This window comes from Euprymna scolopes, chromosome 46 (assembly GCF_053919585.1).
Source record: "Euprymna scolopes isolate OS-2025 chromosome 46, ASM5391958v1, whole genome shotgun sequence".
Classification (NCBI taxonomy): domain Eukaryota; kingdom Metazoa; phylum Mollusca; class Cephalopoda; order Sepiida; family Sepiolidae; genus Euprymna; species Euprymna scolopes.
The window spans coordinates 199,227,122-199,242,930 of NC_136527.1; the positions used below are offsets into that span (position 1 = coordinate 199,227,122).

At 30.8% G+C, this 15,809-nt stretch overlaps 1 pseudogene; it reads right to left on the minus strand.

Moving 5' to 3' along the window:
* Window positions 1–6,163: 6,163 nt before the first annotated feature.
* Window positions 6,164–6,317, minus strand: LOC145271796 (U2 spliceosomal RNA; annotated as a pseudogene).
* Window positions 6,318–15,809: the final 9,492 nt, after the last annotated feature.

The window sequence follows — 15,809 nt, forward strand, 5'->3', positions numbered from 1 at the left end:
AGCAGAAGTTCGCACTGACAGACAAGTCAAATCTCCATTTTAATGATTCCATACACGCTACTAGGCTATCTGGTGTACAAAGGTCGAAGCAAGAATAGCATTTTGTGTTGAGCACAGCAAGAGGTGGAAGGGTACATTCCCCACTTTACCCTACGATTACAATTCAGAAAGAAAAAAAAAGAATTGGAGAAAGCGGTGAATTCAGTTAAGTGACAAAAATACATTATGAAAGTTGCAAATTATCTAACTTGATTTGAGTAAACTTACGTGACCTTATGGTTTCAAACGTAATCCTGTTAGGCGTATAAGCAGAACCCAGAGAACAACAACTAACGTGTAGTATCTGTTTTGAGGTCTTGTGTGTGCCATGATTCGGGTTATCATTATTCCGGCGAGAAAAACGCAGTCGTTACTCGTCATGAAGTGCATTCTCCCATGCATTTACTCCTCCATTGAAATAAGTAATGTCAACGTGTCTTTCTCGGTGATTTTTATATGAGAGTGCCCCCTCCATTAAGTAGTTTTTTTCCATATAAAACGTGTTAAATCTTCGCAGAATTGTAAACTCGTAAAAACTACTTGTTTCTACTTTTTTTATTAGCTTTTATTCTTTATCAATAAATTGTTTTCTTTTTTATATGTTTCATCATTATCACTGCCATTAAATTGTCTAAAAAAAACTGTTTCGACAGTAAATTAAAATGAAAGTGTAGTACCTGTTTCTGGTTTGTGCTGTTATACCTTTCGTGTTTATGTACTCATAACAACCATGTTTAGCATTATTATTATTATTATTATTGTTATTATTATTTTTATTATTATTATTGTTATTATTATTATTGTTATTATTATTATTATCATTATTATTATTATTATCACTATCATTATTATTATCATTATTATTATTATCATTATTATTATTATCATTATCATTATCATTATTATTATCATTATTATTATTATTATCATTATTATTATTATCATTATTATTATCATTATTATTATTATCATTATTATTATTATCATTATTATTATCATTATCATTATCATTATTATTATTATTATTATCATTATTATTATTATCATTATTATTATCATTATTATTATTATTATTATTATCATTATTATTATCATCATTATTATTATTATTATTATCATTATTATTATTATCATTATTATTGTTATTATTATTATTATCATTATTAGTATCATAATAATAATAATAATAATAATAATAATAATTATTATTATTATTGCAAGTTAAATGCACGTTTTGCTTGTGGGAATGAAGTCTAGTTTGTCTGTGTCTCATGAGTTGCATTATTCCATACATTATTTCCTCCTTCAAAATGAATGCTGATGTTCCATTAATGTTCATAAAGAGTCATAAATATTCGAATGTTCCATGTAAGTTCTTTATCTCTCAAACACTGAGTTAGTAAAGGAATTGAGAACATAATTTTCTTCTCCCCAATTAACCATTTTTATACATTGTAGTATATCTTTCATTTTGGTCTCTTGGTCTTACTGGATTCCAGAACAAGAATTTATCTAGTCTGGTGGAGTACCCAGCTTCGTGCTGTTACTTGAGGTAACATCACTTGGAGAAAGTGCACCATTCCTCGTAAAAGCTAATGTGGGTTAGCCATAGTGAGGAGATCTTATTTGGACAGAAAATACTATGTGATTTTGAATATTTGGTCAGGGTTTACTTCTATTGAAATGTATCCTCATACCAGGTTGTTCTGACAAACCCCTGTACAGAGAGACTTTAGACACTCGAAGATAGTGTCTAGTAGGCATTCAAGTTCTCAGTGTGAGTTTTCATATGTTTCAGTAAATTTGTTTTTTGAATAGCAGAATATTCACATATTTTACAAGCATATGGTTTTTCACCACTGTGAATTCTCATATGGGTACGTAAATTTGATTTGAAATAACAAGAATATTCACAAATATCACAAGAATATGGCTTTTCCCCAGTGTGACTTCTCATATGTGTCACTAAACTTGATTTCGCAGAACAAGAATATGCACACATTCTACAAGAATATGGTTTTTTCCCAGTATGAGTTCTAATATGTTTCACTAAACTTGATTTCGCAGAACAAGCATATGGACACATTCTACAAGAATATGGCTTTTCTTTAGTATGAGTTCTAATATGTTTCACTAATTGTGATTTCCGTAAACAAGAATATTCACACATATTACAAGTATATGGTTTTTCGCCAGTGTGAATTTTCTTATGCATCACTAAATCTGGTTTCCTAGAAAAAGAATATCCACACACTTCACAAGAATATGGTTTCTCCCTAGTGTGAGTTCTCATATGTGACTTTAAATATGATTTTCTAGAACTAGAATAATCACACACGTCACATAAATATGCCTTTTTCTCTGTGTGAGTTTTCATATGTGTTATTAAATTTATTTCATCAGAACAAGTATATTCACATTTTTTACAAGAATATGAATTTTCTGCACTGTGAGTTTCCATAAGTGTTATTGAATTTGACTCATCAGAACAAGTATATTCACATATTTCACGAGAATATGAATTTTCTGCACTGTGAGTTTCCATATATGTTATTGAATTTGACTCATCAGAAGAAATATATTCACATATTTCACGTGAATTTGCACCTTCTGCACCGTGAGTTATTATATGTATTACTAAATTTGTTTTATTTGAACAAGTATATTCACATATTTCACAAGAATATGAATTTTCTGCACTGTGAGTTTCCATATGCGTTATGAAATCTGATTCATCAGAACAAGTATATTCACATATTTCACAAGAATACATCTTAGCACCAGTAAATGTTTATAAAAATAATGATCAGTTCAAATACCTCTTTGCATCAGTAAATGTTTAGAAAAATAATGATCAGTTCAAATACGTCTTTTCACCAGTAAATGTTTAGAAAAATAATGATCAGTTCAAATACATCTTTTCGTCAGTAGATGTTTAGAAAAATAATGATCAGTTCAAATATCTCTTCATCAGTTAATGTTTAGAAAAATAATGATCAGTTCAAATACATCTGTTAACCAGTAAATGTTTATAAAAATGATCAGTTCAAATGCACCTTTTCACCAGTAAATGTTTATAAACATAATGATCAGTTCAAATCCATCTGTTGACCAGTAAACGTTTATAAAAATAATGATTAGTTCAAATACGTCTTTTCATCAGTAAATGTTTAGAAAAATAATGATTAGTTCAAATACCTCTTTTCATCAGTAAATGTTTAGAAAAATAATGATCAGTTCAAATAAATCTTTTCACCAGTAAATATTTAGAATAATAATGATCAGTTCAAATACATCTTTTCACCAGTAAATATTTATAAAAATAATTAGTTCAAATACATCTGTTTACCAGTAAATGTTTAGAAAAATAATTAGTTCAAATACATTTGTTGGCCTGTATATGTTTAGAAAAATAATGATCAGCTCAAATACATCTTTTCACCAGTAAATGTTTACAAAAATAATGATCAGTTCAAATACATATTTTCACCAGTAAATGCTTATAAAAATAATGATCAGTTCAAATACACCTGTTGACGAGTAAATGTTTAGAAGATAATGATCGGTTCAAATACATCTGTTGACCAGTAAATGTTTATAAAAATAATGATCTGTTCAAAACATCTGTTTACCAGTAAATGTTTAGAAAAATAATTAGTTCAAATACATTTGTTGGCCAGTATATGTTTAGAAAAATAATTCCTTCAAATACATTTGTTGGCCAGTATATGTTTAGGAAAATAATGATCAGTTTAAATACAACACCAGTAAATGTTTAGAAAAATAATGATCAGTTCAAATAATCTTTTCACCAGTAAATGTTTAGAACAATAATGATCAGTTCAAATAATCTTTTCACTAGTAAATGTTTAGAAACGAACTGACCAGTTCAACTTCAGCAAAATTGTTCAACCATGAATATCTGCAAATAAAAATAAATTAAATTATTTTTTTTTGTATTTACATTCAGTTTGTTTTATTTTAAATGGTAAAATATTTCTAAACTTTCAGACTCTAAATTAATTCATTATTTTATGTGTTAATTATTCAAATAAAAATTGTCTCCGTTTACATGGTATTCATTATCACACGTTAATACGTTTTAATTTGAATGAGAATTTCAAACTGAGATTTGATTCATTCTTTTGACTGTCATTATCATTTACATGAAATTGACTTTTTTAGTGAACGTTTTCTATCCAAATAATGAAAGACCGGTTCAATTATACTTTGATACGTAGAGCTCTCAGGAGTGATACACCTAGCGGACTGTACTCTAAAATAGATAGCATCAGTAATATTCATTAAAATTGTTATCAAGATCTTATTAAAAAAGGGAGATTTTAAAGTATGAAAATAAATATGCTTTTAAAATGTATACTTTATTTCAAATTACATTTTTGAGAAAAGTGTATAATTGAAAGACAGATTGTAAGTATTATCATAACTGGTTTCCATTTTGTTTTTTTTACACAGGCATCACCACATTATTAAGGCCAAGACGCAACTCAAGGATAAGGGTTAAAGAATGTACAGTAGAAATTGGACAATATAGTAATCGATAGTAATGAAAATTTGGTAAATTTGATAACTTATATGGAACGGCTCAGCAAAAACTTATTTACGTTAGACTTGAACACAACCATATTGAAGTCAGCCGGAAAGCAGGAAAACGGAAGACAATTCCACAGGCGTGCAGTTCCAAGAAAGAGGTTTTGTTCATGGAATCTACGTTTAGGTTTAGGCACAGATAAAGAGTGGGGGAATTATTGATAGTGTTTTCAGCTAGATGAGTGTTTCTTGTGAAAGTTTGGCGAGGGGGGGACAATAGACTGAAGTCGAACACTTTCCATGAAAATAACGATACATCAGAGACAAACTCGCAATATCTCTTCTGTGAGATAGAGGTTGCAGGGAAGAGAAAAGGACATCTCCTACAAGGCTACGAAGTCTATTTTGAACTCTATCAAGGCAGGATAAGTCCTTTCTAGCAGCTCCTGCCCAGATGTGGCAACAGTATTCCATCCTTGGAGTACCTATCTCTTATATAGATAGAGAATTGCATCCCTTAAGTTTGGTATATACTATGAGACCTACCTGTCTTTTGAGCAAAGAGAGTGTGCTTTATATCAACTACGGTAATGTTGTTTATAGGTTTAAATTCCAATGAGATGCTGATTATGTGGGGTGTACTTTCATGCATTTAGAGAGTTGTATAAAGCAAAACAATCCATTTAAAATTAAAAAGGATTTGCAGTCCCCCTTCGCCTTCGACTCAAAACTTTGCTATCGGTCAGCATTTGGTTGAAAGTCAATGCTGTGTCAGTAAGTATAATAAAATAAAGTTGTTTAAGGTCATATGTTGAGCTGAATTTAACAAGGCCAATAGCCATTAGTCGTGTGCTCTCATGTAATGAATGAATGCGTGAATGTAGGATTGACATGAAATTCTTAAAGATAAACTAAAATGACCGAAAAAAGGGCTGAAATGACTTCAGTAAATAAAAATTTCAGGAAAAACTAATGGACGGTTATCCGTCAATCATCCAGACTACGGACCCGTTGAAAACATTACTCCCTCTTTGATAAATCGGGGGACAAAAATGTTACTCCATACCCCTTGCTTAAAAAAAATAAAATGTAAATGTGTTATAGACCAACCGATGGAGTGACTTGCATGTGACTAAAAATGCCTTAGCATGTAAGATTTTCCCCTTCCATTGCAAAGGGAAAGTTACAAATGTAAGTGCAGCATCTGTTAAGAACATATACTACACTTTAATCTTAGCCATGTGGCCAAGGTAAAGTTACAAACGTAAGTACAGCATCTATTAAGAACAGATACTATACTTTGATCTTAGCTATGTGGCCAAGGAAAAGTTGATGATTGCAACGTCTTGTCAGACGAGTGCCACTCCCTCAGACATTTAAAATCCATGAGCCCAAATGTCTGAGGGAGTATCTATACAAATATGATGTTACAGAGTCTTAGCTTTGTATGACAGCTAAGTCTCTCTCTCGGTTCAAAATGTTGAAATCCAGCAACAAGTAAGAGCAAGATAGCCAGCAACAAATTAAACTGCAGACCAGCTTAATGCGGGTACTGGTCTTCCGTTTTGTCTTTTTTAAATCAGAGATTTGCTTCTCCTAGAAAGGTTGCCTTAACCACGGCTTATAGGAGCCCTCTCTATCCCAAAGGAAAAGTTACAAACATAAGTACAATATGTAGTAAGTACAGATACTACACTTTGATCTTGGCCAAAAGGCCAAGAACAGCTTCAAAAGCTAAGAATAGCATTTATTAACAACAGACCTTTGATCTTAACCAAAAAGGCCAAGCACAAAAGTGTTACGGACTGACCGACTGACCGACCGACAGACAGACCGACGGAGTGACTTATAGATTCAGCTGCACGCAACTAATTCCTGACAAACCGCCCCCTTAAGTAAGACACTCTATCAAATCTCCAATACTAATGATTACTACAATACTATCTCATTGATTACTGTACACGCAATAACCCTTATCGCTGAGTGGCCTCCAGGCCTTGATAAGTGGTGACCTCCATGTAAAAAAAAGGAAAAAAAGGCTCCTGAAATTCGTACTAGAATTGTCTGCAAGGACTTGTGGCGCAGTGGTTAGAGTACTGGGAAAAATCAACAGTAAAATTGATATTCTCCTGAAGGTTGAAGGTTCAATCCTCAGTGTGGGGGACCGAATATACATTTGCGAATTACTTAGGCCTTCTAAGTAATCGCTGACGGAACAAGAGCACGCTATCCACGTGAAGTAAATAAAGGGTTCCGCTCGAAATTCCGTCCAAATTTCCGAGTTCGACAAGACACACCTGAAGAAGGTCGGAGATTATATCGACCGAAACGTTGTGAAAATCACACTCAAGATGAGAACAGTAGCCCGATGAATAATAATACATAAATTTAATTACTTTTATTTCAATCATTATTATGTTTTTATATTTTCATTTATTTTATGATCGTTCATATTTATTAAATTGTATCAGATTTAATTACTTTATTTCAATCATTTTTATATTTTAATATTTTCCTTTATTTTATGATCGTTCATATTTATTAAATTGTATCAGATTTAATTACTTTATTTCAATCATTTTTATATTTTAATATTTTCATTTATTTTATGATCGTTCATATTTATTAAATTGTATCAGATTTAATTACTTTATTTCAATCATTTTTATATTTTAATATTTTCATTTATTTTATGATCGTTCATATTTATTAAATTGTATCAGATTTAATTACTTTATTTCAATCATTTTTATATTTTAATATTTTCATTTATTTTATGATCGTTCATATTTATTAAATTGTATCAGATTTAATTACTTTATTTCAATCATTTTTATATTTTAATATTTTCATTTATTTTATGATCGTTCATATTTATTAAATTGTATCAGATTTAATTACTTTATTTCAATCATTTTTATATTTTAATATTTTCATTTATTTTATGATCGTTCATATTTATTAAATTGTATCAGATTTAATTACTTCTACTTTATTATCATATTTTTATATTTGTGATTTCACTTTTATATCCTTTATTTTTTTATGGTTCATATTTATAAATTGTATTGAATTTAATTACTTCTATTTCAATCATTATTATGTTTTTTATTTTGTGATTCCACTTTATAATCCTTTAATTTAATTTTTTATCGTTCATAATTATTAAATTATATTAAATTGAATTATTTATATTTCAATCATTTTTATATTTTTTTTATTTCGTAATTTAAACTTTTAATCCTTTAACTTAGTTTTGTATTGTTGATATTTAGTAAATTATATCAAATTTAATTATTTATATTTTGATTATTATATTTTTATATTTCGGTATTTCACTTTCAATCCTTAAACTAATTTTGTGATATTTATAATTATATATTTATTTATTAAATTGTATAAAATTGTATTCTATTTTTAACTATTATTTTATTTTTATAGTTTGTAATTTTGCTTTCTAATCCATTAATGTATTTTTTATCGTTCATATTTATTAAATTATTATATTTTTAGTAATATTGTTACTGTTATAATAATCAGCATAAAAATATATTCTTATCAATGATATTCATATGATAGATAGCATAACGTGTTCATATATCATTCTGTTTATAGTTTCAATATTATTTATATCTAATATATTTACCTGCGAGTTTTCATATAGTTTATAACATACATTTTAAATTACTCATATAGAACGACAAGGTTGGACAATAAAATTGTTGCCGCAGAAAAGACGATATGATTCCATTTCCCTTTGATAATAACAAGGTTTCTTTTTTTGTTGCAAACCATTTACTAGTTGGCCAGTTGTGTAAAAATCCGAACCTTCTATCATGTCTGAAAGTGACACAGTGTTCAACGAATGAGATCGGAGATACATTGATGTTCAACTCATGCTCTCTACCTATCTACACAGAAGGTCAACATCTCCTATCTAAACTACAACTCCCACCATCCATATAATGTAAAGAAAGGAATCGTCCGTTGCCTACAACACCGAACAAAAGCAATATGTAGTAACATCAGTGCATATCAAGAGGAGATGGACAGTTTAAGAGAAACCCCTCACCGTAACAATTATCCAAACAGCATGACATAATCTCCAAGAAATCTAGACCAAACACAAAAGGGCACGACTCAGAAACTCACCACAGTTTGTATACCATGTATGAAGGGTTTGTCTGAAAAACTTCAATGAATATGTAATCCATATGACATCAGGACAGTATTCAGGAGTGATTCAATTCTTCGGAAACAGCTTGTGAGAGTCAAGCCCCCTACAGAAAAAATCATGACCAAGAACTGTGTATATGAAATCCCATGTAAATGTGGGAAACTATGCAAACGTCGTCCGTTGAAAGTGCGGTTAGAAGAACATCGAAAAGCCGTAGTACGTGGAGAGACTGAAAAGTGAGGTATGGCTGACAATTTCCAGCACTATCAAAGTGCATCACTGGATGAGGAAAAAAAGTTTCCGGCTAAGGTTATGGTCTTTGGTATGGTTGTAAATGAGGGCCATATCATGCCAACTCACATCTTCGGAGTCATCTGGAAAGTCGACAGCAACGTGAAGCTGGATATGCTGAAGAGTGTGGCGATTCCCTGGTGTAATCATCTGGCAGTTGGAAGACCCTGGATGTGGTAGCAGAACTCGGCGCCAGACTACAAGTTCAAAGAGACCCAGGCTTTGCTTCAGCAGGAGTGCTAAGACTTTTTACCCTTTTCTCACTCCTCCCTCTCCTCACCCTAACTGAACCCACTCGACTACTTTGTTTGGTCATACATTGAAAACATTACCACATGCAATCCCACAACACCAAGCTGCCGAGTATTCACCAAGCTCCCGCTGGCATTTGTGGAAAAGGCATGCTCTCAGTCCCAGACCCGTATTGAGGCAGTTATTGAGGCTGAAGGTGGCAACATTTTATAGAGGTCAGCTCTACTACATAATCAAGTTACCTGAATTGATTTTCCGATAAATGGTTTAAAATAATGTTGTGGTGTTGCTTTTCTTTATCGTTGCACCATATATATATATATATATATATATATATATATATATATATATATATAATTTTAGATTCCTAATATCGAACTATATCGATTAGTTTTTTAATTGATAAATTATTACTATTTTGATTATATATTATTTTTCTGTCCTCTGAATTACAGCACTCTTGCCAAGTGTTTGTCCATCTATCCTAGATAGAGAGTATCACCAGAAATGTTGCGTTAATGATCCCTGAATTCATTTTTCCTTTGCAACAGAAACTGGTACATGCAAGTGGGTCATTAATCTAAAAAATGTGAAAAAGATACGAGAACAAAATAACAAATACAGAAATTAAAAAAATTAAGAAAACCGAAATAAGTTGCACATATCATGAAAAAGATGATCAATTTATGTTTTTTTAAGAAATTGTCTCCTACTATGAAATAAAAAAGAGTTGCATGAAACCAATTGAAAAATGTTTCTTAGCAGCATGCACATAAGGTGTTACACACACAACAAGAGTTATTTTGGCCGTCGTAAAAAAACGTATAATAAATGTATATGTGATAATAATTAAATCAAACAATACAGTTCTTTGGTCACATGACCGGTAATTTTAAACAAAAAAAACATAATCCTCTTTGTTTTTCCATAATTCTTTAAATAAACGGTGCAATCGACACGTTTAAAAATCCACTACAACTATTTTTGTAAATATATTATAATTAAACCCGATGTAGGTTACCAAGTTTCAAAAACAAATCAAAATCTAATTTTTGGGGTTATTACCTTTCAACAATATCTGCCAAGATGTTTTTTTTTAATAACTATAAAAGATGTTGAATAACGAATAACTTTCCTATATGAATTTAACGTAAAATAAGCACCTAGTTTATGTCCAATTACCGCTCAACGAGACATGTAATCGTTCAGTGTTCCAAGTTTTGTGAAAAAGGGAAGGAGGTTTATATCTAGTTTGGCTTTTTTACATATTTCTAGCAGATTAGAATCCATGTATCGTTAATTATTCTGTAATTTCATCAAACTATTTAGTAAACATAAAATACCGTAAATATCTTTATTGGCTTTCATGAATATCAAAAATTAAAAATTAATATTTTTTAAAGTGTCATTCTATTTATTCATTTATATATATATATATATATATATATATATATATATATATATATATATATATATATATACATACAAAACGTGGGTTGTTCAATTATGCTTACATTTTAATTTTAGATTGGGAGGATTTTTTACTTATCTATTTTAGTTTTTGTTCTGTTTCAAATAAGAACAACCGCTTTTAAGTAATGAGGTTATTATTTAGAAAACCATACTTAGCATGGACCAAGTGTCTTTGCTAACCAATTAGTATTTTTACCTAACAATTAAATAATAAAAAAAAACGTGAAAAACGAACAAATCTATATATCAATAAAAGTGAACTTGTTTTTGTGTCTGTGTGTCTGTGTTTGTGTCTTTGTACATTTCCCTACACAATGACTGTCAATTTTAAGTCTGTAGACTCCAAATTTGATATATAGGGTATTGAGATTTGGAAAAATCTTTGTAATCCGATAGCGGCCAGAAATTTGGCTGTTGAGGGGTAAAAATTCAACGATTTCACTTTTGAGAACTCTACCAAACTCCTCCGCCAATTTTTGGTCTAAACACTTGAAATTTTAGATGTAGGTTCCTTGGACATGAATCCAACTTCATAACTAGATTTTAGCCAAAAACAATAAATGTTGAGGGGTCATAATAAGGGTCAAACTTTAAAAAATTGACTGCTTTTTTTTTTTTTTGCTCAGCATACACATCCAACCACCTGAGCAACGCCGGGCTGAAATACTACTACATTAAAATAAATGTTGTTAAAGGCAGATAAGTGATTCTGCCAGCAACCTGGATAAGATTTTGTTTAAACATGTTTGGAACCGTTTGTTAAAAAAAAAAAAAAAAAAAAAAAAAAAAAACAACTAGTGCCGGGTCTTCGTTAGAACAAGAAGAACAATAGCTGACATGCAACAGTTACCTCGGTAATCCCATTAATCTCTCAAAAATTGAAAATTAAACACAGTACTAGTATAATTCCACTCAATAAAATGTCACAATGACACTCCTTTGTATATTTAATTGTTAAAGTAAAGAATAGTTTTAAAAATATAAACTACTCTCTCCACAAAAAAAGAAAGACGCCAGAAAGCAAAAATCAATCGAAGGCCCTTTCGCATCCTATGACAGATTTAGAAACTGGGAATGATTACATTTTGTTGACAACTGTCTGGCAATTAAATCGGTGCTCAGTTTACATTAAATTTATAATGGAAAGTGATACCCTACTCTAAAATCTTAAATATTTATTACGGTTTTATTTCCCTTTTGCAGAAAATATTTGAGACATTTGAAACGTAATAAAAAAGAGGGGTTGTATTACTGTACACATAGATTCAAAAAAGTTGTCAAAAAACAAATATATAACAAATAAATGTTACCAAAGGCAAGATAAGTTACTTTTCTACCAAACTGGATATATTTATTGTGTTTTTATTCAATGTAACATGTTTATTCAGCTCGAAAAACATGCAGTGTTTACCGATGTATTGGAAAATTCAAAATGGCACCCGACTCGCTCTTTAACACGGTAAGTTTGGGAAAAGGTGCTATAAATATAAAACTAGACAAAATAATGTTAGAAACTCGCTCAATATATGTTCAAAATGGCGCCCGACTGTCTCTTTAACACGGTAAGTTTGGGAAAAGATGTTATAAAAAATAAACTAGACAAAATACTATTAAAAAACAACCGAATATATGTCAACTTATGTCACGGTAACATATATTGAGCAAATTTCTAACAGTATTTTGTCTAGTTTATTATTTATAATACCTTTTCCCAAACTTACCCTCTCCGAGAGAGAGTCGGCCGCCATTTTGAATTTTCCAATACATCGGTAAATACTGCATGTTTTTCGAGCTGAATAAACATGTTACACTGAATAAAAACACAAAAAATATATCCAGTTAGGTAGAAAAGTAACTTGTCTTGGTTTTGATAACATTTATTTGACATATATTTGTTTTTTGACAACTTTTTCGAATCTATGTGTACAGTACAACCCCAAAAAAAGATTTTAAGGAGTAAACTAAGGTTGCAAAGATTAAAAAAATGTTTTTTACATTAAATTTCTGTTAATTTGTGATGACCATTAAGTGTGTGTTCATTTTATGTCAACTTTATAAAAGAAAATGATGTCTTGTTGCTTATACATCTATGTTACCGCGCGATATTTAAATCGTAAATTTTAAGTTAAAAGCACAACGATAAAATCCCCTCCCCGTGTAAGGAAAGGATTTTTGAATAATAGCGTGATGGTTTCAATACGGAACAAAGATTCACACGTATCGTGATTTCTATTTTTAAATGTAAAATACTGGGTAAGATAGAAAAACGCAAACGAAATTCTTTAACGACAATTAAAAAAATCAGTTATGGTGTTCACTGTTCATGGTAAACATTATTATTTTAACAGAAATCACATAAGTTTTACTTAAATAAACACATTTTTGACAAAAAAAATCGGAAATTCATATATTTTATTCACGTTTGTTATGAATCGTGACAGAATCAATATTTTTATTGGATTACAAAAAAACAAAAAAAACTTATTTTAATGTTTCAGATTAATTTAAAAGTGTACAAAATACTAAACACTTACCTTTTATTCCATGAATTCAATACGAAAGAAAAAGCGGGATGATTTTTTTTTTCCAAACAAGAACTGTTTTGTTTGTTAGAATTTCTGTAGTAATCTGATACAACTTTTGTTTTGTGTGTCCAATTCATTAAGAAATAAAATATATGAAAATATAAAAGAATCAACATTAAAAGATGAAAACACGATTTAAACAGGAAATTATTTAAAGAGAAAATAAAGAACAAGGGATTGAGGCCATCGTCTTACGGTGTTATCATTTTTTACGTTCCTCGTGTAAAAATGTCTGTTGATTAGTTAAATGTTCGAAATGTTTTGCTATAAAATGTTTTACCAACAAGTTTAAATAAAAACTAGTCAATACTTATGTCATTAAAATATACAAAATACATGAAGTTTGTGTCATTTCTTATGCCCACAGAATGGCCGATATGTTTCCACATGCGTGCGTCTTTATTCTTTATTCTCCACTATAAACATAAGTCGTCCCAAGGGACTTAACTCCAAACGGTAGAAAACCCCTGGTTAGTTCCTCATGCAAAGACAGTCCTTAATTTACATTGTCTGATATTTGACCTGACACAATGATGACAATAAGTTCTACATTCCTAAAATCGTATCTAAATAGTATTATGTATTCTTTTCAACTCTTGAATACTGGGTTACATTCTAGCCTTTTCCTTTAATAAATATTATTTTCCTGAGGTGACTAACCAATTTTTTATGAGTTCAGGTTCAAATAAACAGCTGCAGCAGCAGGGAATTAGTTCCCGCTGGTGGACTGACAATCAACAAGAAATAATATGCTCAGGTTTGAAGGAAGTTCAGGAAGAGATTACGTCGAAGATGCCAGCACTCTTCAAATCGGACCATTGGTATTTCCACCAATCAACAATGCAGTGCCAATCAATAGTTATGAACTATTTAATCGAGATGGCCCTTAATACAGTTTTTCATTTTCCCTTCAGTCTAGACCGTTATTTTTTTACATGGATGTCACCACTTATCAAGGCCTAGAGGTCACTTGTGGATAAGGGTTATTGCGTGTACAATAATCAATAGGATAATATCGTAATAATCCTTAGTAATGGAGATTTGATAAAGTGTCTTACTTAAAGGGGTGGTTTATCAGAAATTTGTTTATGTTGGACTTGAAGACATCCAAGTTGTAGTCGAGTGAGAAACAGGCAACCGGCAGAGTGTTCAACATGCGTGCACATCTAAGAAATAAGTTTTGTTCATGAAATATACGTTTTGATTTAGGCACAGATAAAGAGTGGGGAAAATTATTGACAGTGGTTTGAGCTAGACGGGTGTTTATCGTGAAAGATTAACGAGGGGGGCAGATATTGGAGCTCGGACGAGCACTCCCCATGGAAATAACGATAAAATCAAGACAGGCTCGCAACGCCTCTTCTGTGGGAGAGTGGTTGCAGGGAAAAGAAAAGGGCATCCCCCACTAAGCTACGAAGTCTATTTTGTACTTTGTTTTTAGCAGCTGCTGTCCAGATGTTTTTAGCAGCTGCTGTCCAGATGTGGCAGCAGTACTCCATTTTATGACATACTTGGCTTTTATATAGATAGAGAATTGCATCAGCAGTGAGACAACTACTGGAGCGGTAGAAGGATCCCACCATTTTCCCAGCGACGTTGGCAACGGATTTGATGTACATGTTCCATTTCAGATCTATATGTATAGGTTAATCCAAGAAGCTTGTCAAAATATGGAGCCTCCCTAAGACGAGTTGCTCCCTGTGACTGTCAGTTATTCCTTACAGGCTGGCGTTATGATTTGGGAGATGAAAGATCCTGTGACGAGGGTCACTGACACGCTCACATAAAATAGATTTCATGGGGCCTTCCTAAAGTTGTATGAACTGTATAACAATTGGATTGCAGCCAGAGGAGATTACATTAAGCGGGACTAGTTTCATGTGTTTACTATCAATAAAAAGTGCCCATAGGAAAGAAGTCTAAAAACTTATGAAAGACACCTCGTATCTGTTCATGGTTTCATTACTTATGATAATTATTATTACTTATTTGAATAATCGTAGAAAATGTTTTATAAAAAGTGTTTTTGCTTTTCGAAAATAGACTGTAATTCTCACGTTACTATCAACACTTTCAGTTCTACATTAATTTTTTATTGTTAAGTTATAATAGACCAAAATTTATTAAGTTTCCAATGTGAATATAAAATAAGGTTAGTTCATTTGGTTTATTATATTTATTTGATGCTTCATTTTAATCACTTAATTAAGAGTTCATGACTAATAATGCAACAAAATGAAAATAAATTAAATTAAAAAATACTTTCCTGGACCTTTTTTTTATTCAAGTCATATCATATTATTATGATACGTATTTTCATTATTTTAGTTTAGTTTGTTTGAAAGGTTAATATTCGGAAAATTATGAAATAAAAATGGAAATTTTAAGAAGTTGTTGAAGTCTTATCTTTATTAAGTTTGCCTCAAGCTGATCAAACAAAG